Below are 26861 nucleotides of genomic sequence, written 5' to 3' on the forward strand. Positions count from 1 at the left end.
AGGGAGAAGGCTTCAGCCTCCTAGACCTTCCCTGAGTTCCAAAGGGCAGATTCAAACGGTTACTAATTAGGGAAGGGAGGGAACGCAGAAACAAAGGAAAAGCAGTCAAGAAACAATAGTGCAGCTTTGGGGCAGGGTCCTGGTTCCTCCTCAAAGACTATAAATAACAGTATCTTTGAGTTCTTCTGCAGGAACTAAGGCCCCCACCCAGGTGGAGCATGAAAACTTTAAGCTGAGCGCAAGATTCCTGGGGCACCACCCTGTTACCTCACCACCAACCAGTCAGAAGAAAGTCACACACCCTGCAGCCCTCACCCCAAATTTTGCCTATAAAAACCTTTCCTTAAAAGCCACTGGGGAGTTGAGGTCTTTTGAATACAAGCTACTAGTTCTCCTTGCTTGGCCCTGCAATGAACCTTTCTCTGCTCCAGATGTTTTGGTATGTTTGGCCTCACTGTGCATTTGTAACAGGGAAGAGCAAATTCTGACTCCATGTTTGTTCTGCATCTTTTACTTTAACCTTTGCTTTTCGTTGCTTTTGTTATTATTATAATCACTGTCTATAGCTGTAAGCATACATAATGGCCTGCCATAGGGAACCCTGCCCCTCTGCCTGACTGTTAAACTAAAAGACCTTTGTTCAGCTCATAGAGAGACATTCTGACCCTGCCCACCTGTGAATGGCTGCAGAAAAGAAGAAATTAACACATCCCCTCCCCGTGCAGCTGAGCGAGGAGATTTTGCAAGACAAATGGCCTTTTTACTTTACTTCCTCACCTCCTCTCCCTCTTTGTTGTATAAAAGAAACTGGCATCCAGACCCCAATAAGACGGTTTTTTGGGTATGCTCGTCCGCCATCTTCTTGGTCTGCCGGCTTTCTGAATAAAGTTGCTATTCCTTGCCTCCACACCTCGTCTCCCAATTTACTGGCCTGTCGTGCGGCGAGCAGAGTGAGCTTGGACTTGGTAACACATTGGGCATACGGACTTGTGTTAGGCAAAAGAAGCATTTAGAGCAAACCACTCGGCACAGCTTGGTGTGAGCTTCTGGAGGGCAGGGTCTCAGTCTGGTTCCCCCTCTACCCTGGCTTATAGAATAAACAGTTGACTGCAGTATAGCAGAGCACACACAACTACTTAATTTTAATCCTCATCTAGCACCAGGACTCAAGAGTCATTGAAGCAAAGAGGAGAGTAGGAAGGTTTCCAGAGCCTTCCAGAGGAGGAAGAGTTTTACCGTGAGTGGCTAAGAGCATGAACACTGTACTCAAACAGATCTGTGGGTAAGAACCAACAGCTCTGCTACTTAGCCATTAATTTAGGCAAATTATTTTTGTCCTCAGAGCCTGTCTATAAAGGGGAGATAATATTAATACTTATAGGATTCTTGTGACAATTTTTTTAACATCTTTATTGGAGTATAGTTGCTTTACAATGGTGTGTTACTTTCTGCTTTATAAAAAAGTGAATCAGCTATACATATACATATATCCCCATATCTCCTCCCTCTTGCGTCTCCCTCCAACCCTCCCTAACCCACCCCTCTAGGTGGTCACAAAGCACTGAGCTGATCTCCCTGTGCCATGTGGCTGCTTCCCACTAGCTATCTATTTTACATTTGGTAGTGTGTATATGTCCATACCACTCTCTCACTTCGTCCCAGCTTACCCTTCCCCCTCCCCATGTCCTCAAGTCCATTCTCTACGTCTGCGTCTTTATTGGTTCATCAGAACCTTTTTTTTTTTTTTTTTTTTTTAGATTCCATATGTATATGTTAGCATCTGGTATTTGTTTTTCTCTTTCTGGCTTACTTCACTCTGTATGACAGACTCTAGGTCCATCCCCTCACTACAAATAACTCAATTTCGTTTCTTTTTATGGCTGAATAATATTCCATTGTATATATGTGCCACATCTTCTTTATCCATTCATCTGTCAATGGACACTTAGGTGGCTTCCATGTCCTGGCTATTGTAAATAGTGCTGCAATGAACATTGTGGTACATGACTCTTTTTGAATTATGGTTTCCTCAGGGTATATGCCCAGTAGTGGGATTGCTGGGTCATATGGTAGTTCTATTTTTAGTTTTTTAAGGAACCTCTACACTGTTCTCCATAGTGGCTGTATCAATTTACATTCCCACCAACAGTGCAAGAGAGTTCCCTTTTCTCCATACCCTCTCCAGCATTTACTGTTTATAGATTTTTTTGATGATGGCCATTCTGACTGGTGTGAAGTGATACCTCATTGTAGTTTTGATTTGCATTTCTCTAATGATTAGTGATGTTGAGCTTGCTTTCATGTGTTTCTTGGCAATCTGTATATCTTCTTTGGAGAAATGTCTATTTAGGTCTTCTGACCATATGTGGATTGGGTTGTTTATTTATTTGATATTGAGCTGCATGAGCTGCTTGTAAATTTTGGATATTAATCCTTTGTCAGTTGCTTCATATGCAAATATTTTCTCCCATTCTGAAGGTTGTCCTTTCGTCCTGTTTATGTTTTCCTTTGCTGTGCAAAAGCTTTTAAGTTTCATTAGGTCCCATTTGTTTATTTTTGTTTTTATTTCCATTTCTCTAGGAGGTGGGTCAAAAGGATCTTGCTGTGATTTATGTCATAGAGTGTTCTGTCTGTTTTCCTCTAAGAGTTTTATAGTGTCTGGTCTTACATTTAGGTCTTTAATCCATTTTGAGTTTATTTTTCTGTATGGTGTTAGGGAGTGTTCTAATTTCATTCTTTTACATGTAGCTGTCCAGTTTTCCCAGCACCACTTATTGAAGAGGCTCTCTTTTCTCCATTGTATATTCTTGCCTCCTTTATCAAAGATAAGGTGACCAAAGGTGTGTGGGTTTATCTCTGGGCTTTCTATCCTATTCCATTGATCTATTTTTCTGTTTTTGTTCCAATACCATACTGTCTTGATTACTGTAGCTTTGTAGTATAGTCTGAAGTCAGGGAGCCTAATTCCTCCAGCTTCGTTTTTCTTTCTCAAGATTGCTTTGGCTATTCGGGGTCTTTTGTGTTTCCATACAAACTGTGAAATTTTTTTGTTCTAGTTCTTTGAAAAATGCCATTGGTAGTTTGATAGGGATTGCATTGAATGTGTAGATTGCTTTGGGTAGCAGAGTTATTTTCACAATGTTGATTCTTCCAATCCAAGAATATGGTATATCTCTCCATCTGTTTGTATCATTTTTAACTTCTTTCATCAGTGTCTTATAGTTTTCTGCATACAGGTCTTTTGCCTCCTTAGGTAGGTTTATTCCTAAGTATTTTATTCTTTTTGTTGCAGTGGTAAATGGGAGCGTTTCCTTAATTTCTCTTTCAGATTTTTCATCATTAGTGTATAGGAATGCAAGAGATTTGTGTGCATTAATTTTGTATCCTGCTACTTTACCAAATTCATTTTTTAGCTCTAGTAGTTTTCTGGTAGCATGTTTAGGATTCTCTATGTAGTATCATGTCATCTGCAAACAGTGACAGCTTTACTTCTTCTTTCCTGATTTGGATTCCTTTTATTTCTTTTTCATCTTTGATTGCTCTGGCTAAAACTTCCAAAACTATGTTGAATAATAGTGGTGAGGGTGGACAACCTTGTCTCGTTCCTGATCTTAGAGGAAATGGTTTCAGTTTTTCACCACTGAGAATGATGTTGGCTGTGGGTTTGTCATATATGGTCTGTATTATGTTGTGGTAAGTTCCCTCTATGCCTACTTTCTGGAGAGTTTTTATCATAAATGGGTGTTGAATTTTGTCAAAAGCTTTTTCTGCATCTAGTGAGATTATCATACGGTTTTTCTCCTTCAATTTGTTAATATGGTGTATCACATTGATTGATTTGCGTATATTGAAGTATCTTTGCATTCCTGGGATAAACCCCACTTGATCATGGTGTATGATCCTTTTAATGTGCTGTTGCATTCTGTTTGCTAGTATTTTGTTGAGGATTTTTGCGTCTATGTTCATCAGTGATATTGGCCTGTAGTTTTCTCTCTTTGTGACATCTTTGTCTGGTTTTGGTATCGGGTGATGATGGCCTCATAGAACGAGTTTGGGAGTGTTCCCCCCTCTGCTATATTTTGGAAGAGTTTGAGAAGGATAGGTGTTAGCTCTTCTCTAAATGTCTGATAGAATTGGCCTGTGAAGCCATCTGGTTCTGGGCTTTTGTTTGTTGGAAAATTTTTAATCACAGTCTCAATTTCAGTGCTTGTGATTGGTCTGTTTATATTTTCTATTTCTTCCTGGTTCAGTCTCAGAAGGTTGTGCTTTTCTAAGAATTTGTCCATTTCTTCCAGTTTGTCCATTTTATTGGCATAGAGTTGCTTGCAGTAATCTCTCATGATCCTTTGTATTTCTGCAGTGTCAGTTGTTACTTCTCCTTTTTCATTTCTAATTCTATTGATTTGAGTCTTATCCCTTTTTTTCTTGATGAGTCTGGCTAATGGTTTATCAATTTTGTTTATGTTCTCAAGGAACAAGCTTTTAGTTTTATTTATCTTTGCTATTGTTTTCTTCATTTATTTTTCATTTATTTCTGATCTGATCTTTATGATTTCTTTCCTTCTGTTAACTTTGGGGTTTTTTTGTTCTTCTTTCTCTAATTGCTTTATGTGTAAGGTTAGGTTGTTTATTTGAGATGTTTCTTGTTTCTTGATATAGGATTGTACTGCTATCAACTTCCCTCTTAGAACTGCTTTTGCTGCATCCCATAGGTTTTGGGTCATCGTGTTTTCATTGTCATTTGTTTCTAGGTATTTTTTGATTTCCTCTTTGATTTCTTCAGTGATATCTTGGTTATTTAGTAGTGTATTGTTTAGCCTCCATGTGTTTGGTTTTTTTTACAGATTTTTTCTTGTAATTGATATCTAGTCTCATAGTGTTGTGGTTGGAAAAGATACTTGATACAATTTCAATTTTCTTAAATTTTCCAAGGCTTGATTTGTGACCCAAGATATGATCTCTCCCTGAGAATGTTCCTTGAGCACTTGAGAAGAAAGTGTATTCTGTTGTTTTTGGATGGGATATCCTATAAATATCAATTAAGTCCATCTTGTTTAATGTATCATTTAAAGCTTGTGTATCCTTATTTGGATGATCTGTCCATTGGTGAAAGGGGAGTGTTAAAGTCCCCTACTATGATTGTGTTACTGTCGATTTCCCCTTTTATGGCTCTTAGCATTTGCCTTATGTATTGAGATGCTCCTATGTTGGGTGCATAAATATTTACAATTGTTATATCTTCTTCTTGGATTGTTCCCTTTATCATTATGTAGTGTCCTTCTTTTACTCTTGTAATAGTCTTTATTTTAAAGTCAATTTTGTCTGATATGAGAATTGCTACTCCAGCTTTCTTTTGATTTCCATTTGCATGGAATATCTTTTTCCATCCCCTCACTTTCAGTCTGTATGTGTCCCTAAGTCTGAAGTGGGTCTCTTGTAGACAGCATATATACGGGTCTTGTTTTTGTATCCATTCAGCCAGTCTATGTCTTTTGGGTGGAGCATTTAATCCATTTACGTTTAAGGTAGTTATCGATATGTATGTTCCTATTACCATGTTCTTAATTGTTTTGGGTTTGTTATTGTGGGTCTTTTCCTTCCCTTGTGTTTCCTGCCTAGAGAAGTTCCTTTAGCATTTGTTGTAAAGCTGGTTTGGTGGTGCTGAATTCTCTTAGCTTTTGCTTGTCTGTAAAGTTTTTAATTTCTCCATCGAATCTGAATTAGATCCTTGCTGGGTAGAGTAATCTTGGTTGTAGGTTTTTCCCTTTCATCACTTTAAATATGTCCTGCCACTCTCTTCTGTCTTGCAGAATTTCTGCTGAAAGATCAGCTGTTAACCTTATGGAGGTTCCCTTGTATGTTATTTGTTGTTTTTCCTTTGCTGCTTTTAATATTTTTTCTTTATATTTAATTTTTGTTAGTTTGATTAATATGTGTCTTGGCATGTTTCTTCTTGGATTTATCCTGTATGGGACTCTCTGTGCTTCCTGGACTTGATTAACTATTTCCTTTCCCATATTAGGGAACTTTTCAACTATAATCTCCTCAAATATTTTCTGAGTCCCTTTCTTTTTCTCTTCTTCTTCTGGGACCCCTATAATTCGAATGTTGGTGCATTTAATGTTGTCCCAGAGGTCTCTGAGACCGTCCTCAATTCTTTTCATTCTTTTTGGTTTATTCTGCTCTGCAGTAGTTATTTCCACTATTTTATCTTCCAGGTCACTTATCCGTTCTTCTGCCTCAGTTATTCTGCTCTTGATTCTTTCTAGAGAATTTTTAATTTCATTTATTGTGTTGTTCATCATTGTTGGTTTGCTCTTTAGTTTTTCTAGGTCCTTGTTAAACGTTTCTTGTATTTTCTCCATTCTGTTTCCGAGATTTTGGATCATCTTTACTATCATTACTCTGAATTCTTTTTCAGGTAGGCTGCCTATTTCCTCTTCATTTGTTTGGTCTCGTGGGTTTTTACCTTGCTCCTTCATCTGCTGTGTGTTTCTCTGTCTTCTCATTTTGCTTAACTTACTGTGTTTGGGGTCTCCTTTTCGCAGGCTGCAGGTTCGTAGTTCCCGTTGTTTTTGGTGTCTGCCCCCAGTGGCTAAGGTTGGTTCAGTGTGTTGTGTAGGTTTCCTGGTGGAGGGAACTGGTGCCTGTGTTCTGGAGGATGAGGCTGTATCTTGTCTTTCTGGTGGGCAGGACCACATCCGGTCGTGTGTTTGGGGGTGTCTGTGACCTTATTATGATTTTAGGCAGCCTGTCTGCTAATGGGTGGGGTTGTGTTACTGTCTTGCTAGTTGTTTGGCATAGGGTCTCCAGCACTGTAGCCTACTGATCATTGAGTGAAGTTGGGTCTTATCGTTGAGATGGAGATCTCTGCGAGAGCTTTTGCCATTTGATATTATGTGGAGCCAGGAGGTCTCTGGTGAACCAATGTCCTGAACTCGGCTCTCCCACCTCAGAGTCACAGGCCTGACACCCGGCCGGAGCACCAAGACCCTGCCAGCCACACGGTGTGCCTCCAGGAGGGCTGAAGAATCTCCAAACTCCTCTCTTGTGACAATTAAATGAGATAAAATCTAAAAGCCTCCAGTATGCAGACTGTCCCATAATAAGAGTGCAATAAACTTTCGCTATTATCAGTCATCAGTAACTTGCTACTGGGAGAGGAGCAATCCATGTACGTTTGGCTACCACTGGGACCTTTCTGGAAGCAAAGGCTGTGGAAGGGCCTCTGCAGTGAGTCAGGACTAGAAACTATAGTGGGGACTCCCCATGCCCCCTCCCCCAAGCCTATTCCCTCACATCACAACGGAGGTCAGCATAGGCCAGACCAAAACCAAGAAGAGTTAGCCCTTCCCCACCAATATCAGGCTATTGCATAAGCCCTGAGATTTAGAACTAATTCTAGGGAGGAGGAAGAGGGGAGGGTGAATCATGTGGTTGCATAAGTTTGTGAGTGGAAAATAGTCATACCTGTTACACCTGTAAAGGTCTGTCCTGGAAGAACTACAGCAGGGATGCAGACGATTTGGCATATGGAGTGAAGCAACCCACCTCCCACCTGTACCCTACATCCTCGCCACCATCCTACTCTCCTCAAGGGAAGGATGAAAGTCTGGTTAAAAGAACAGTGGGACACTACTAGAAACCTTCACTCACATTCAAATATGGAAGACTAAAACCCTGCGCTTGATCCTGAAGGAATGGGTTCTATTGCTGGAGTTTGAGCAGGGAGGTGGCGTGGCCGTATGGGGTGATGACTGGCTTGCTAGCAGAGCACACAGTAGTTTGGTGACTGCAGAGACAGGATGATGGAGACGGGAGATGAGAGGTGGATAGAGTGGGGATGGAAAGGAAGACATGGATTCTGCAGAGGTTCTTGAGTTTTTTCCCCTGAGTAAAAAGTGTAGGGGATGCACAGAAGGGAAATGTTAGAGGTGGCTGAGGGAAAGACGATGCCAGAAATTGAGATGTCAGGAGAAGGAATGGCTTAAGGGTGAGCAGGGCTGGTGAATATACTGTTAGTCAAGTTGCATTAAGGTGCTGATGGGATGTCCAAGCGCAAATATCAGGAACACTATTGAAAAAGTTATTACAGGCCTAGCGTGGTGGTTCTCAAACTTTTGGTCTCAGGACTGTTTTACACTCTTAAAAATTATTGTGGAGCCAAAGAACTTTTGATTAAGTGGGTTTTATCTACCAATGTTTATTGTATTAGAAATTAGAACAAAGACATATAAAATTTTTAGTAATTTGTTTAAAAGTAACAGCAAACCAGTTACACATTAACATAAATAATATTACTGTATTTTCCAAAACAAAAAAATCTCAGTGACTGTTTTACACTTTTGCTAATCTATTTAATGTCTGGTTAAGAGAAGACAGCTGTATTCTCAGATCTGCTTTTACATTCGATTTGTTATGACAAATTGTTTTAGTTGAAGTATACGAAGAAAATCTAGATTCACCCAGATATGCAGTTGCAAAAGGGATTATCTTTAGGATTTACCCGCCTCCCCCACCAGGGACCTTGGAACCATACTTTGAGGACTGCTGATCTACAGAAAGGCTTTTTTTTTTTTTTTTTTGGCCACACCGTGTGGCTTGTGGGATCTTAGTTCCCCAACCAGGGATTGAACCTGGGACCATGGCAGTGAAAGTGCTGAGTCCTAACCACTGGACCACCAGGAAATTCCCCAGAAAGGCTTTAAAATGAATGTTTTGAAGTAGTCTGTCTGGAGATGATAGTTGACAATGTAAGAATAAAGCAGTTCTTATTGGAAGAGGAAAGAAAAAAGTGCAGAGAGCTGAGATCCTATCTTTAGGTGCATTTGTACAGTTGATCCTTGTTATTCATAAATTCTGTCTTTGCAAATTTGCCTACTTGCTAAAATTACTTTGTAACCCCCTAATCAATATATGGTGCCGATCAGTAAAAAATCTGAGTTGCCTGATGCATCTGTTCCCAGCTGAGAAAAGTATCCAAATGGAGGTACTGATCAACTTGTCAGATAACAGCAGTGGAAGCAGAAGAAACACCCTCTCCTGCCTAGACAGGTTCTCCAAGCCTTCAGCCTGCCTCTACAACTCAATAAAGCCTCCAGGCTTGCCCCCAAGCAGAGCGTGTGGTCCTTCCTAGGAATGTAAGGAGAGGGGCGGGGCTCCTCTACTGTACAAAGAGGGGAAAGGAAAATAGAAATAGAACGTGTTAGATGACAAAGGTGAGCTGATTGGAAAAGGAGGGTTCTGAACTCTTGACTTTCTCAGAGGTGAACAGAAGGGTGAAATTTTTCAGCAAGAGCATGCTGGGTTAAAACCTAGACCTTTATAGCCAGAAATTGCCAGAAAGGCAAACATCTTTTGATGAACTCCAGGTTGAATATGGCTGAAAGGAAAGGAAGCCCTAGCTCACCGTGGTTTTAAGATGATTAGAGGCAAGGTGAGCTCAGCTTCTCCAGCTACCAGTAAGATTCCACGGACATGGCCCACTTCCACCACCTGGTGACCACACACTTAAATTGCAAGGCCTGCTTTTAGAAGCCAGGGGGACATCATTTGGCTGAATGGAGAAAGCCAATGAAATTAACTTATAGCAAAAAACTGTTAATTTTTTTAACCTAGAAATAATAACTGATCATTCCAGATCAACCTATACTGATCACTCTCTTCTGTGGATTAGTGTACATTTTTTGATGTGTTTTTTGAACAATACCTGGTAGATACTGAACTGCTCTTGACTTGACAACGGATGTTAAATAAAAGTCAACTGACTGTTCAACAGCAGGGAAGACCTAATAGCATCTTCTCCCAGAAGAAGCTGGAGCTCAGCTAGCTTGCTACAAAGACAGAGTTTGGTTTTGCTCCCCTGGTGTGATCTGAAAAGCCAAGGAAGACCCACCTCTGAAGTGCAAAGGGCCCTAAAATCCCTGCATTAGTAACCAGATCTATTTCCTTTCGAGTGTTCTCTTTGAAAAGGTAGACACCCATTGTGAAGGGGTAACTGTTAATTCATTAGCACTTCAGTGTGAAAAACTGTCTTAGCCATGCCCTTAGAGGGTCCTGGGAGAAGAGTGAAGAAGAGGGCCCAAAATGGAGAGGAGAGGGCTTCACATAAGGTCTTTCTGATTATCCTGGGCCAACAGGGTCAGGGAGGACCCCTGGTGAGAGCCTTGCACAGGGTAACCTGCTTCACCCCAGGCTGCAGGAACATCGACAAAACTGCTGGCCAGCTCACCAGAGAAAGCAATGTGTGGAGTGACTGGAGGACACTGGGGAAAGGCTAAGAAAGAGTGATTCCCTCAGGATCCCACAGAGATTCTCTAGCTGGGGGACACTTTTGTTTCTTTAAAGCAGAGTGTGCAAGGCTTGTGGGCCCGCTCCTCTCCACAGATATGAATTGCTTAATTCTCAATATGTAAAATCAGGAGATTTCACATAAAAATCTGGATTTCCAGCTTTTCCTGAAAAAAGAATAAGAATGAGGAGAATGATGAGGAGTCCGGCATTTTTCTCTGACAGGAACTGGCTGGAACTGACTCGGGGCTGCTCCCCTGGGAGGAATGCGCTCGCTCCACAGTCCCCACCCGGCCCACATGCCTCATTTATGTTCCTGGCCTGGGTCTGAAACCATTTGAGGTTGCGACTCAGCTTTTAAACAATAATTAAAACAATGAGAAAAATCCTGCAACTATCAGTAATAACCAGTTATTTAATGTTACTACAAGCCAGACATTGTGCTAGTGACGTTATCCAAAGATTATCATTAATTCTCACAAAAACAACGGTGTTGGGACTTCCCTGGTGGTGCAGTGGTTAAGAATCCACCTGCCAATGCAGGGGACAAGGGTTCGATCCCTGGTCCAGGAAGATCCAGCCTGCCATGGGGCAACTAAGCCCGTGCTCCACAACTACTGAGCCTGCGCTCTAGAGCACGCGAGCCACAACTACTGAGCCCGCGTGCCACAACTACTGAGCCGGTGCACCACAACTACTGAGCCTGCACTCTAAAGCCTGTGAGCCACAGCTACTGAAGCCCGTGCACCTAGAGCCTGTGCTCCGCAACAAGAGAAGCCACCACAATGAGAAGCCCACGCACCGCAACGAAGACCCAACACAGCCATAAATAAATAAATAAATAAATAAATAAATAAATAAAAATTTAAAAAAACACACAACAGTGTTTATATTCCCATATTAGAGAGAAGGAAACCATGGGACAAGGGAGAGTTTTATATTCACATGTTCCTTTTCATACTTGTTTAGAATATGGCCACTGTAGACGTTCTTGGGTATTTATTACATAATTTGTATTTATTTGTCTTTATTCTCATTTCATTATAGATGCAGGTAAAAATGACTCGTACTACATTCCCTTTCAACATAAGCAACAATCTAACTCTGTCTGTAGCACCAAAATCACCACCAAACTGCACATCCTACTTGGTCTCACCTCTGCTACAATTCAAGAGTCAGAGCAACACCCCTCTAACTTTTCCCATCTTGCCCAGGAGATAATGGAATTTCTAAGACTTCTTTCTAAATCACAGATATTCATGGCTCCTTACTATTTTGCTAATTCATTAACAGCTATGCTGTATTTCAAATGACCAAGTACATGTGTGCCAACAGGGAAAAAAAGAGGCATTTCCATTTGTGCCCATTTATTAACAATGAAAATCGATTTAAGCTGTTGTTTCTCTGGCTGTGAGGGGTAATCCTTAGGGAGCCAGTGGAGGAAGGCTCAGAGGGCAGCAAATGGAGCATTCTTTTTTTTTTTTATCCAGTTTTCTTGAGACATAATTGGCATACAGCACTGTATAACTTTAAGTTGCACAGCATAATGATTTGACTTACAAGCATCATGAAATGATGATCACGGTAACTTTAGTGAACATCCATCATCTCATATAGATACAAAATTAAAGAAATAGAAAACATTGATTTTCCTCGTGATGAAAACTTGTAGGATTTACTCTTTTAATGACTTTTTTTTTCTTTTTTTATTTATTTTGGCTGTGTAGGGTCTTCGTTGTTGCATGCGGGCTTTCTCTAGTTGCGGCAAGCGGGGGCTACTCTTCATTGTGGTGCACGAGCTTCTCATTGCGGTGGCTTCTCTTGTGGAGCATGGGCTCTAGGCACGCGAGCTTCAGTAGTTGTGGCACACGGGCTTAGTTGCTCCGTGACATGTGGAATCTTCCCGGACCAGGGCTCGAACCCGTGCCCCCTCCGTTGGCAGGCGGATTCTTAACCACTGTGCCACTTGGGAAGTCCCTTTAATGACTTTAATATACAACATACATCAGTGTTAACTATGTTTATCATGTTGTACATTACATCCCTAGTACTGACTGCTGTGGCTAGGACTTTCAAAACTATGTTGAATAAAAGTGACAAGAGTGGGCATCCTTGTCTTCTTCCTGATCTTAGAGGAAAGCTTTCAGCTTTTCACCATTGAGTATGATGTTAGCTGTGGGCTTGTTGTATGTGACCTTTATAAGGCTGAGGTATGGTCCCTCTATACCCACTTTGTTGAGTTTTTATCATGAATGGATGTTGAATTTTGTCAAAAGCTTTTTCTGCACTTACTGAGATGATCATATGATTTTTGTTCTTCAGTTTGTTAATGTGTTGTATCACATTGATTGATTTGTGAATATTGAACCATCCTTGCATCCCTGGGATAAATCCCACTTGATCATGGTGTATGATCCTTTTAATGTATTGTTGGATTTGGTTTGCCAATATTTTGTTGAGGACTTTTGAATCTATGTTCATCAGTGATATTGGCCTGTATTTTTTTTGTCATATTTTGCCTAGGTTTGGTATCAAGGTGATGCTGACCTTATAGAATGTGTTCGAAAGCATTTCTTCCTCTGCAATTTTTTGGAATAGTTTGAGGAGGATAGGTGTTAACTTTTCTTTAAATGTTTGGTAGAATTCACCTGTGAAGCCATCTGGTCCTGGACTTTTGTTTGTTGGGAGTTTTTTTGTTTCTGATTCAATTTTATTACTGGTAACTGGTCTGTTTATATTTTCTATTTCTTCCTGATTATTTCTTAGGAGATTGTACGTTTCTAAGAAATTGTCCATTTCTTCTAGGTTATCCATTTTATTGCCATATAATTGTTCATAGAGATCTCTTATGAGCCTTTGTATTTCTCTAGTGTTAGTTGTAACTTCTTTTTCATTTCTGATTTTATTTATTTGCACCCTCTCTCTGTTTTTCTTGATGAGTCTGGCTAAAGGTTTATCAATTTTTTTTATCTTTTCAAAGAACCAGCTCTTAGTTTCATTGATCTTTTCTATAGATTTTTAGCCTCTATTCATTTATTTTTGCTATGATCTTTATGATTTCTTTCCTTCTACTAAGTTTGGGTTTTGATCTTTCTTCTCTATTTGCTTTAGGTGTAAGGTTAGGTTTTTTGTTTGAGATTTCTCTTGTTTCCTGAGGTAGGCTTGTATCACTGTAAATTTCCCTCTTCAAACTGCTTTTGCCACATCCCATAGATCTTAGATCATTGTGTTTTCATTATCATTTGTTTCCAGGTGTTTTTTGATTTCCTCTTTGATTTCTTCAGTGACCCATTAGTTGTTTAGTAGCATATTGTTTAGCCCTCATGTGTTTTGTTTTCTGCAGTTTTTTTCTTATAGTTGATTTCTAGTCCCATAGGGTTGCGGTCAGAAAAGATGGTTAATATGATTTCAATCTTAAATTTACTGAGACTTGTTCTGTTGCCTAGCATGTGATCCATCCTGGAGAATGTTCCACGTGCACTTGAGAAGAATGTGTATTCTGCTGCTTTTGGATGGAGTGTTCTATATGTATCTATTAAGTCATCTGCTCTAATGTGTCATTTAAGGTCAGTGTTTCCTAACTGATTTTCTGTCTGGATGATCTGTCCATTGATGTAAGTGGGGTGTTAACATCCCCTACTAGTATTGTGCTACTGTCAATTTCTCCCTTTATGTCTATTAATATTTGCTTTATGTATTTAGGTGTTCTTATGTTGGGTGCATATATATTTACAATTGTTATATCTTTTTCTTGAATTGATCCCTTGATCATTATGTAATAGCCTTCTTTGTCTCTTGTAAGTCTTTATTTTAAAGTCTATTTTGTCTGATATAAATATTGATACCCTGGCTTTCTTTTGATTTCCATTTACAATGGAATACCTTTTCCCATCCCCTCACTCAGTCTGTGTGTGTCTTTAGATCTGAATTGAGTCTCGTGTAGGCAGTATATATCTTGTTTTTGTATCCATTCATCCACTATATATCTTTTTTTTTTAATTAAAAAAAATTTTTTAGGCTATGCCACGCAGCATTAGGGATCTTAGTTCCTCGACCGGGGATCAGACCCGTGCCCCCTGCAGTGGAAGCGCGGAGTCCTAACCACTGGACTGCCAGAGAATTCCCCACTATATCTTTTGATTGGAGCATTTAGTCCATTTACATTTAAAGTAATTATTGATAGATATGTACTTATTACCATTTTGTGAATTGTTCTTGGGTTGTTTTATAGTTCTTTTTTGTTCCTTTCTTTTTCTTTTGCTCTCTTCCTTTGTGAGTTGATGACTATCTCTAGTTTTATGTTTGGATCTCTTATAGATTTTTGTTTTGTGGTTACCATTAAGTTTATATATATGTAATTATTTTAAGTTGCTGCTCTCTTAAGTTTGAATGCCTTTTAACAGCCCTGCATTTTTACTCCCACACCCCACATTTAATGTTTTTGGCATCATATTTTACATCTTTTTGTTATGTGTCTCCTTTAACTAATTATTGTGGATATTGATGATTTTACTACTTTTATCTTTTAACCTTTCTCCAAGTTTATAAGTGATTGATCTACTACCTTTACTGTTAGTTTGATCATGTAATTAATGAAAAACAAACTATCCCAATGACACATCTTTTGATATTCCACAAACTTTGTAACTTTTTTTTCTTCCTTCTCTTTTTGTTTATTTGTTTCAACCTCAGTGATTTTCTTTTTATCATTTTATTTCTTATCAAAGTTATCTATGATCATAAAGAGTCAAATACAAGGTTTGTTACAAAAATGGCAGATACCTCACACTTCATTTCCTAATACAACCCCTTTCAAATCTCCAAATAACAATCTTATACTGTATTCTATATATTTTTCAATTCTATATTTTATTTATCAACTTCCTACTATGGAAGATAAGGATTTAGCTACCTTCTCTCTCTCTCTTTCTCTTTTCCTCTCTCTCTCTCTCTTTTCCTCTCTCTCTCTCTCTCTCTCTCACACACACACACTCTCTTTCTAACTCCCCATCTTCCCAAAATAGTTAAATAATTTTTGTTAGTTAAGTATTTAGTGTTGAATTAATCAAGGTCCAATCAGGAGTCAGAAACTGCACAGTGATTTGTAGAGGGAAAGTTTAATATAAGAATTATTAACTGCAATATAGGATCATCTATGGAAGAAAGAGAACTCTGGAATATACCCTAGAGATGAACAAAGCTACTCAAGGAAGAAACATCCCTTCCTGAGGCTGAGATGGCAGAGAAGTGTACTGAGTTGCTCCAGGCCAGAGCTAGTCAAGCAGCTGGACAAGCAGGAGACACTGTTCCAGGGTGCAGGTGGGTAGAAAAGCATGGCCAGGACTAGCAAGCAGAAGAAGCCTCTCTGAAGGGCTGTCAGGCCAGGGCTGAGAAGCCAACCACTGGGGTGCTGGCATGATTCAGTGGGAATCTACTCATTGGAGTGCTGCAAAAATTTGTTAGGAAGCTCTCTGTGAGGTACCACTGAAACTTAATATAGGTGAATGCCACTGAATGTCTTCCCCAACCCATCCACAGCTGGCAACCAAACAGTAGGAGCAAGAAGAAGGAAAACAGAAAACACCGGTACTGGGAAGAGAAGCCTCTTCCTCCTGCAGTTTCCCTCCAGTGCCCTCTACTGACAAAGCTTTTAACACCACGTCAACGCAAAGGAGGAACTGAGGATCCAGATCAATTTTCACAGGTCAAGAAATAGAGTTTGAATCTGGGGCCAAAGGCAACAAATTGCTAACTGGTATAAGTGTTTATCTTTTATGATTGTAAAAATCTTACTGACCGCTGAGCCGTGTAGTGTACTATAATCACTTCTCCTTCCCTACTTGGTTTTTTGTTTTCTCTTGAATTAATAATTGACTTTGTTGTTTTTGTTTCTTTAATTATCACCAATCCCCAAATTCTCCCCCAAGTTATGTAAATCTCCCCTCCATTGGGGGAGCAATAGTCTCAGTCCTAATTCTGGCAACTTTCAGTACCAGAACCACTAGTTAGGTGAGGAAGGCTTGGCAGCAGAGACCATCGTTATTATTTGAGGAAGTTTATGCATCTTCAGCAGGATTCCCCACAATGGCCTTGGGGCCAATTCACAGAGGCCACCGACTCTTTTCTCTACCATCTCCTTTCTTCCCCTGAGGGGTGATCTCACAAATGCTGTGCCCTCTCCTTCATTAACTCACTGCTCTCCTGGCTTCTCAGCATCCCATTTATTAATTAAAACAGAGCAGTAAATATGGCTGATAAGCATGAACAGTGCAGCAACACATTGTATTAAAAACAAGGAGAAGAACAATTGTGACATAATTCAGACCCATGCCATCAACCTCTAACCCCTTAAAAAGGTCTCTGAAACTTTCTGGAATTTCCACAAAAGTCATTCTCTTTGTACTAAACTTTCAACTTCCATAAGGACTATCATTCTAGATAAACAGACCGTGTCTTATTAAGTTCTATTGCTTTCCTCTTTTAATCACTAGTATCATATCTGAAAAGTATCCCTTGTAACAAATGTATATAATTTCAACTACCTCTCATAGAAAATGTGTATAATTTCAATCAAACAAAAAATCTATAGTTAGGCTGGTTCTCACCACTACTTAGAATCTTATTTTTATAGTGACATAATTTCTGAGTTTTGAACCACTGATTTAGAAACAAACCTTTGAAATTCAACACATTTGTGGATTGGAAACTACTCATTTTCAAGGTCTGACTGTGAAATAGAAAAATTACTTTCACGGTATTAGTTATAATGTATCATGTAATATCACACCATATATACAACACATAAATTTATGTATTAACTCAACAAATTTGTATTCCATCTCAAAATTATTTGCATCACAAATGTTTGTTTTGTTGTCATGCACTTTTTACTGTCTGGAAACACAGGGCCAAGACACATAGTAGGAGCTTAAGAAAGGCATTGGATTAAATGGGAATTTTAATCCAATTGAATATTTAATCATTAAAATCACTTTATACCTGTTATTGTACTATTATATAATGTGTTATGTTATTTTAGAATTAGGACTATTAATGTATAATATACCAGCATTGTGTGTAGTTATAAATTATTGAGTCTGTTTCGTAAGATTTAGAACTCGCCTTTCTGCAGTTTGAAGCTTTACCCCAACCTTTCATTCCCAGGCACAAACATTTCATGCTGGCTTGTGCAGAACACTAAGTGGCCCCAACAGATAAAGCCCAAGTTTTTTAAAGTTCAAATATATAAATAGTTTTCTTCCATGGATAGTGTTTTTCCATTGGTTTTGAAAATCAAATAACTTTAGGATTCAAAGGAATGTGAAAGCTGTAAGTACACATTCATATGGGTTGATGGTAAATTGCTATACACAGAATGCTGTTCAAGCCTGAAATATTAAGGAAACTCATTGTTTCCTTTAACAAAAAGTTGGCTTTAGTTGTTGGTCTTTTACTGAATGAATGGATTTTCCAGAAAGACAAAAAGTAGTTTTCTACAACTAGCAGAGAAAGGGAAGGAAGAAAACTGGTTTCAACGGGCCAGTATTCAGATAATGGCAAATCCAGGTCTCCTGTCTGGTTAAAAGCTTATGTCCTTAGAGACTATTTTGAAGCTGTTATTTGAAGAATAAAATGGCAAACAAAGTACTTTAACTGGCAAAAAAACAGAGTCAGAACTTACCCCAAATTATATTCCAGAATGATTAAAATTTGAATGTAAAATAAGGCAAATATATAAAAGTTTAAGAAGAAAGTGTATGTACATGTTTATGTATCTCTGGTGAAAGAGGCCTTGCTAAGCTAACATATCACTGCAGACAAAAGGCATCAAGAATATGACTGACAGATTAGACCACATGAAAATCCAAATTTTTCCTGTTATGGACTGAATGTTTGTGTCCCCATAAAAGCCATAAGTCCTAACCCTCAATGTGATGGTATTTGGAGATGGGACATTTGGAAGGTAGTTAGGGTTAGATGAGGTCAAGAGGGTGAGGCCCTCATGACCTTATAAGAAGAGACACCAGAGAGCTTGTTCTCTCCCTGCCGTGTGAGGACACAGCAAGAAGGTAGCCATCGGTGAGCTTGGAAGAAAGCTTTCTCCAGAAATTGACCATGCTGACACCTTGATCTTGGAGTTCTAACCTCCAGAACTGTGAGAAAATGAATTTCTGTTGTTTAAGGTACCCAGACTATTCTATTTTGTTATGGCAACTCAAGCGGACTAATACACAGCCTAAAGGAAGTTTAAAAACCAGAAATGTGAAGAAAAAGATTTGCATCATACATAATAGGCAACACGTCTATAATTCCAAAATATATAATTTTTGTTTTACAAATCCGCTAGAAAAATACAAATATCTTAATAGCAAAATGAGCAAAGGTCACAGAAAGATAATTTATCAAAGAACTACAGATTGTCAATAAATAAAGCATGCTCTATATCATTACTGTGACAGGTAGAAAAATGACCCACCAGAGATGTCACGTCCTAATCCCCAGAACCTGTGACAGCAAAAGAGATTTTGCAGAAGTGATTAAGGATTTTGAGATGTGATATTATTCTGGGTTATCTGGGTGGTCCCAAAGTAATCACAAGGGTACTTATAAGTGAAAGAGGGAGGCAGGAGGGTCAGAATCAGAGAAGGAGATGTGAGGAGAGAAACAGAAGTTAGACTAATGATGGTGGAAGGGGCCACAAGCCAAGGAATGCAGGAGGCTTCTAGAAGAAAGAAATAGATTCTTCTGTTTCAACATAATAAATTTATGTTCTTTTAAGCTACCAAGTTTGTGGTAATTTATTACAGCAGCAATAAGAAAGCAATATAATGACTAATCAAAGAAATAGAAATTTTTTAAATGATTTTGCCTTTATAGCTCTATAAAGGCAAAGTGTTGGTGTGGGAAACACAGGCACACATATGCTTTTGGTAGGAATGTAAATTAGTATACCCTTTCAGGAGTCATTTGGCAGTATGTATCAGATCTTTAAACATGCATACTCTCTGACATAACAATTTTAATTTTCCTTGACTATGTCCTAAAGCACTGGATTTCCAGCTGCATTTAGTGATGGAACTCTTTCTTCTCCCCAAATGGAGCCGAGAGACGTGAAGCTATGATTGCTGAAGGAAGATTAAGGGCTGAAACCCTGCAGCCTTCACCTCACCCCTGCAGGAGCACCTCACACATTTCCACGGGCTCCATGGAACACACTTTGAGAACCAGTGTCCTGGGGGAAGAACTGGACAAGCAAACCAAAGACTCCCAACACACAAGGATGTTTATCACAACATTGTTCATAATTGCAAAAAATTAGAAACCACCTACATGGCCCTCAAAAAAGTGACTTATGGTTTATTCATAAGCAGTATACAATACTATGTACCTATTAAAAATGATGACATGCAACTATATTGACATGGAAAGAGTTATGCATTTATGGAGTGGGAATAGGCTATAAAATATCTTTGCATGGTAAGGTTCATTTCTTAAATATATACATACAGATATGCATAGAAAAGACGTCTAAGGGGATATAGATCAAAGCATTAACAGTGGTCATCTCTGTATGGTGGAATTAAGACGAGTTTTACTTTCTTTTTTACACCTTTATGTATTTTAAAATATGAATATATATTACTTTTATAATCAGAAAAAAAATCTGGCTGGGGACTTTCCTGATGGTACAGTGGTTAAGAATCCACCCTCCAATGCAAGGGACGTGGGTTTGATCGCTGGTCGAGGAACTAAGATCCCCATGCCATGGGGCAACTAAGCCCGCGTGCTCTGGAGCCCGCACACCACAACTACTAGAGAGAAGCCCGCACGCCGCAACTAGAGAAGCCCATGCACCACAACGAAGAGCCTGTGCGCCACAACGAAAGATCCCGCATGCCGCAGTGAAGATCCCGCATGCCACAACTAAGACCTAACTCAGCCAAATAAATAAATAATAAATAAAAGAAAAAAATCTAGCTGTACCTTGAATAACAATGAGCAGCAAACGAAGGAATGGCTAGAATATGCGTGGGTTGGGGGCAGCTGAGAGAGGGAGAGAGAGGGAAGTGGTAGAGTGAGATAGAAGCAGATATTTAAGGTGAGGACGTTGGAACAAAGCCGTCAGTGTTGTATATCTTCCACTTCCCCCGCTAACTCCTCTTTTTCCCTTTTCCTTTCTGCTCTGTGCGTGGGGAGCAGAAAGGAAAAGGGGAAAAGAGGCTCCATTCCACTGGGGTGGTAACACCTAAGGTCACTCACTATGGGACTTACTCCACCACCTACTTTTCCCCAGTTTCGTACCTAAGAAATGGGGAGCTTTCCTGGTGTCAAGGCACTGGCCGGTGGGATGTCATTGGATGTCACTCCTGGGACACCCCATTGCTCCTCTGTTCTCAGAGAGCGATTCAAGAGTTTCAGTGTTTCCTTCTCCTCCTTCTATGCTGTCCACAGGCACGCAGGTATTGTTCTGCTCTTCCTGTCATATTCTGGGGTGTAGGAGACTGGGAGGCTGCCTGAGCCCCATCATCACATCATATGTACAGCCACTGCTTCTCTCGGTTTGGCCACTCCCTTAGGGCTTTGCCAGGGAAACATGACACACGCCCCTCTGCTGCTCCCACTCTGACCTTCCATGATGTATCTTACAGTCTTCCTGGGTCCCAGCTTGTGGTCCAGGCTACAGGGCCTCACTCTTTGGGACCCACCAATACCCACCCTTAAATTGTTCCCCCAGCAGCTCTACTGCCCCCCAGTCTAGGAAAGGTATTTTCTAGTCTGATTGTGGGGAAGTTTTCTCATTATACATTCTCCTAAATATTTGGTTCAGTAGTTATTTAATCTATGCATGCTCACCTATAAGGCCAATTTGATAGTGATAACTGTGAATGTGGTACAAAACCTAATTACATCAAAAAAGTTCAGCATCATGACAGGTGAGTATGTAGAGACTGTTAACAGAGTCATTTTTTTTATTGTCTAATTTTCTCTTTCACACACTTTATACAGTTGGGTGCATCTAAAACTTTGGGGAGAACAGGCTTAAAGTAGACTTACGGTACTTTTTATTAAATACAATACCACACTAAAGATGCTCAACACTGCTAATTATTAGAGAAATGCAAATCAAAACTACACGGAGGGCTTCCCTGGTGGCGCAGTGGTTAAGAATCCGTCTGCCAATGCAGGGAACATGGATTCAAGCCCTGGTCCGGGAAGATCCCACATGCCGCGGAGCAACTAAGCCCGTGCGCCACAACTACTGAGCCTGCATTCTAGAGCCCGCAAGCCACAACTACTGAAGCCCACGCACCTAGAGCCTGTGCTCTGCAACAAGAGAAGCCACCATAACCAGGAACACAGCAACGAAGAGTAGCCCCCGCTCGCCGCAACTAGAGAAAGCCCACGCAGCAACGAAGACCCAACGCAGCCAAAAATAAAAAAATAATATTAAATAATTAAAAAAAACAAAAACAAAAACAAAAAAACTACACGGAGGTACCACCTCACACCAGTCAGAATGGCCGTCATGAAAAAGTCTAAAAATATTAAATGCTGGAGAGGGTGTGGAGAAAAGGGAACCCTCCTACACTGTTGGTGGGAATGTAAATTGGTACAGCCACTATGGAGAACAGTATGGAGGTTCCTTAAAAATCTAAAAATAGAGTTATCAAATGACCCAGCAATCCCACTCCCGGGCATATATCCAGAAAAGATGAAAACTCTAATTTGAAAAGATACGGGAACCCCAATATTCATGGCAGCACTATTTACAATAGCCAAGACATGGAAGCAACCTAAATGTCCATCAACAGATGAATGGATAAAGAAGATGTGGTACATATATATGTACACAATGGAATATTACTCAGCCATAAAAAGAATGAAATAATGCCATTTGCAGCAACATAGATGGATGTAGAGTTTATCATACTGAGTGAAGTAAGTCAGACAGAGAAAGACAAATATCATATATCACTTACATGTGGAATCTAAAAAATGATACAAATGGACTTATTTATACAAAACAGAAACAGACTCACAGACGTAGAAAACAAACTTACGGTTATCAAAGGGGAAAGGGGTGGGGAGGGATAAATTAGGAATTTGGGATTAACAGATACACACTACTACATATAAAATAGATAAACAATAAGGACCTACTGTATAGCACAAGGAACTGTACTCCATATCTTGTAATAACCCATAATGGAAAAGAATCTGAGAAAAAAAATATATATATGCGTATGTTTGAATCACTGTGACGTATACCTGAAATACTGTAAATCAGCTATACTTCAAGTTTAAAAAAATACTGTACTCCTACAAGTGGAAAACCTGTACAGTCCTTCTCTTTCAAAGTAATTTAACCTAAAGTCTCCCAATTGGAGTATGTACAAAAGTCTCATAAATTAGAACTTTTTCAAGTCACTTATTTGGAGAGGATCTGCTAGGGCTGCAGATACAATTTTCTGCCACTAGATGTCTCTGAGTCTTAAAGAAGCACAATAATGAGGTCTTGCGTCTATTTATACACACAGATCACCTACCTCCCTGTTACAGAGTTTCATAATCCTCTTATGTAATGCAGGGTTGTCAGTTACAGTTAATCATCATTTGGGAAACGGGCAGGCGGGCGCCTCAAGAGCTCCATGCCCCCAACACAAGGCCGGAAGTGTTGAGAGATGGGTCTGTGTGACCCTGCAGAAACCCACAACCCTGAAATGTGTCCCTGCGTTGGGCAGGGAAGGCATGGACAGGGAAATTGGGCAGAAGAAACAAAGGGCTGCCTGCGGCATGTGACCAGATGGATGTGGAGACCAAATTCTCCTTTCTCTTACCGCTTGGAACCAGCAGAGGAGCTGGTGGGCTGAGTAGTATCTCAGCCCTGCATGTCTCCCCTGCCTGCAGGCATTTCTTAAAACCCTGATGCCTGGGACACCTGCCCACCCCTCCCGACCAGGGAACCCAACAGTCAGCAAAAGCCACAGAATGCTCCCCGGCCTCCTTAGCACCTGTCAGGCCATCTCATCAGTCTGCTTTCTGTGATGTTTACATGGATGCGTCTGTTAGTCTAGACCGGGACTCCCAGCGGGTGAGGACCCTTCTTCAACTTTGCAGCCCTTACGCCCTGCGCCCAGTGCTTTTACACAGTAGGTGTACAGTGAACATCTGTTGAAACCAAAGTGTGATCGTTGAAGTGTGAGAATGATGAAATTATTCTTCTCTGATGAGTTTTTGAATCTTAAGAAAACAGCTCAGATCCTCCTCTAAGAGAAATCGCCTTTAATGAATGCACCCCACCACCCCCATAGTTATTGGGAGGCTGATTTAAGCAGCTTTTTAAAGCCTAGCATTTCAGCGCGAGGGTTAAGGATATGAACTCTGGAGTAAGATTAGGGTAGATCTCAGCTCCAGTATTTATTAGTTCTGTGATCTTGTGGTCAGGGCTAGGCAATCTTTAGCTCAGTTTGGGCTTTTGTAAAATGGGAATAATAATAGCACTCACTTCACAGATTTGTTGTACAGACTCAGTAGGTTAATACTCGTAGCACCGTTAGCCCAGCTCCTGGTACATAGCAGCTGCTCAACAGTGGTTAAGACCTAGGGGCCAAAGCGAGAATGCCTCAGTTCAAACCCTTCTCCTGTAACTAGGACAAGTTACCTAAACTCTCTTAGGCCTCGGTTTCTCCATCTGTAAAGTGGGGTAACACTGCTTGCCTCAGAGGGTTGGTGTGGGAAATCAGTGGGACAGGCAGCTACCAGCACACCTTAGCTGTGATTACCAGTACCCTTCAGCACTTACAACATTAAGTAAACAGCCCGTGGATAGGTCCGTCACGAGATGGGGAATCAGTCATTACGCTAACATTCACAATACTGGCAACCCCCTACCTTTTCAACTCCTTCCTTTTGTATGATTTTGTAAAGTATTTTTATATTTATTATTTCACTTGGTTCAAAAAACCCCTCCAGCTCACTTTAATCCACAGGTGGTTGGCGATTCGCGAAACACGTGGTTCCAGTCTAGTCCCTCATCAGATCCACATGGAAACCCAGGAATGGAGACAGGTGGGCAGAGGGAAGGAGGGGAGGGAGGAGAGGTCGGGAGTGGCTTGAGAGCTTTATCTAAGCCATTGGCTCCCGTCCTTTTCCAGTTGGTGGTGCTTTTAGTAATGCAATGAAAGCTATGATTACTCACCCAGAAAACTGGACAGGCACACATTTTCATAGAGTTGATGTTGCCAGAGCTGCTCCAGGTCTTTGCTCACAACCCTCCAACCCGCACCTTTGGCAGAGTTAACATAAATCTTTAAGTTAAAGCGTCCAGAGATTAGAAGGGAAGCTACAAACAAACAAACAAAAGCCAGATGGAACCAGCTGAGACCAAGATGGCGACGAATCCGACCTCCACCAGACGCTTTAGTCTCATTATACTCTGATTTTACTACATCAGCATATAAAATGACACACCTATCCGCGACCATGACCCGACAGTAGGGACCAAAAAGGATAAAAAGAGGGTGGCGCCTCACTCCCTCAGAAGAAGCCCTGCCCCTTCCCAGCAGACTAATGCATATGCCTCCCCCTCATTAGCCTCACTCCTCCTCCCTTTGTCTTTACTCTAAAATTAAATCCCTCTCGCCACGTGGGTGAGAAATTAATCTGTGAACTTAGTTCCCGCTTCTCCATTCTTTGGTCACTGAATAAAGTTTGCGCTGTCTCCATCTCGGTTATTTGTCTACTTGAACCTGAACAGAAAAAGAACCTTCCCACTCCAACGCAGAGCCTCGGCCAGCCTAGGGCCTGAGCTAGGTCCCTATGACTTAATTCAGTAAAATTTACACAGGGTCAGATTGAGATCTGTGGCAAGCTATCATTCTGCATCCCCTTCAAATCAGTTTATTTATTTATTTATTTATTTATTTTTGGCTGTGTTGGGTCTTCGTTTCTGTGCAAGCGCTTTCTCTAGTTGTGGCAAGCGGGGGCCACTCTTCATCGCGGTGCGCGGGCCTCTCACTATCGCGGCCTCTCTTGTTGCGGAGCACAGGCTCCAGACGCGCAGGCTCAGTAGTTGTGGCTCACGGGCCTAGTTGCTCCGCGGCATGTGGGATCTTCCCAGACCAGGGCTCGAACCCGTGTGCCCTGCATTAGCAGGCAGATTCTCAACCACTGCGCCACCAGGGAAGCCCCAAATCAGTTTTTAACAAATATTTATTAGCAGTAGCAGAGAGAAATTTTATATTAATAAAACTCCTGGGACTTCCCTGGTAGTGCAGTGGATAAGACTCCACGCTCCCAATGCAGGGGGCCTGGGTTCAATCCCTGGTCAGGGAACTAGATCCTACATGCATGCTGCAACTAAGAGTTCGCATGCCACAATAAAGGAGCCAGCGAGCCACAACTAAGACCCAGCATAACCAAATAAATAAATAAATAAAAACAAAAAACTCCTGCACCTCTTTGTGCTTGAGTTTAGAATTTACTCATATACACGCAGTTTTCTGAACTTCTTGAATTCATTTGAAAGCTACTGAAATAAATTACTAGCTTCCGGTAGCCAGCACAACTCCATGATTTATTCCATTGACTGCGAATGTCAAGTAGCTGTCTGCTGGCTGGGCACCGTGCAAAAACACTCAACAGAAAGAACCCCAGTGAGGAATGTTCTCTTTCTTCGCTACAGGCTGAGAACAGGGGCAGTTGAAGTGTTTCCACCTGGGCAAGTGTTGCCTGTGGAAACTTTAATTAGGAGGCGCCATCTTTCTGAATCCTCCAGTGCCATTTGGGGGCACGTTACAGATGACACCTGTGACCTACCCACCCTGTAGTCCATATTTGGGCTCAGGGCCCAGGTTAAGACACGTGGACCAGAGAGTCCGGGTTTAAACACCAAGGAGGTCGGCAGTAGCTCTGTGTATGCACAAATCCCTCTCTCTTCACCTGAAGTTCATAGTGATGGGTAAAGGGAGAGAGAACAGGAAACTTGTGACTCTACCTGAAAGCCAAGGAGGGAGAACCCATTGGGCGTCCATGGAAGCTCTGAGAAGGAGAATCAAGTCAAGTGGGGCTGCCCTGTAGCTCCACGATTGTCTGTAACGCTGATATACCTGAGCTGGCCTGAGCCGCTCCCCACCGCCAGCCCCGGCCCGTCTCTCCGGTTCTGAGCGCTAGGTCGGGGCACACACAGGCTCTTTAAGGCCGAAGGGGAAGAGGCTGAGGCGGCTGTGGAGTGGAGCGTTCCTGCCTTAGCTGCATGGGGTCTTGGTATCAGCTGACACAGGAAGCAGCTCTCAGACCTCCTGCCGGCCTGGCTCCATCTCTGGGCCTCCCGCTCCGCCTGCTTGCAGAGGAGGGCCGGGGGGTTGGGGGGGGGGGGTTGGCTGGGAAAGCAGGGGGAGTTTTCGCATCAGTTTTCAGAGCCAGGAATCCACGGGTCTAATGTTATGAAGATTTGGTTCATCCCCAAAACACAGGGTGGTGCTTGTCAGCAAGTCTGCACCACAGAGGACGCTTTGTGTGGACCATCAGCTAAGCGGAGGGCTGGGGCCTCCCTGGCGGCTTTTGCTGAT

The 26861-nt window shown here is 41.1% G+C and overlaps 1 pseudogene; it reads right to left on the minus strand.

The window, feature by feature from the left end:
- LOC137751048 (small ribosomal subunit protein uS10-like) overlaps window positions 1-26609 on the minus strand; it is a 94114-nt pseudogene extending 67505 nt beyond the window's left edge.
- Window positions 26610-26861: the final 252 nt, after the last annotated feature.

The sequence above is a fragment of the Eschrichtius robustus genome, chromosome 17 (assembly GCF_028021215.1).
Source record: "Eschrichtius robustus isolate mEscRob2 chromosome 17, mEscRob2.pri, whole genome shotgun sequence".
Classification (NCBI taxonomy): domain Eukaryota; kingdom Metazoa; phylum Chordata; class Mammalia; order Artiodactyla; family Eschrichtiidae; genus Eschrichtius; species Eschrichtius robustus.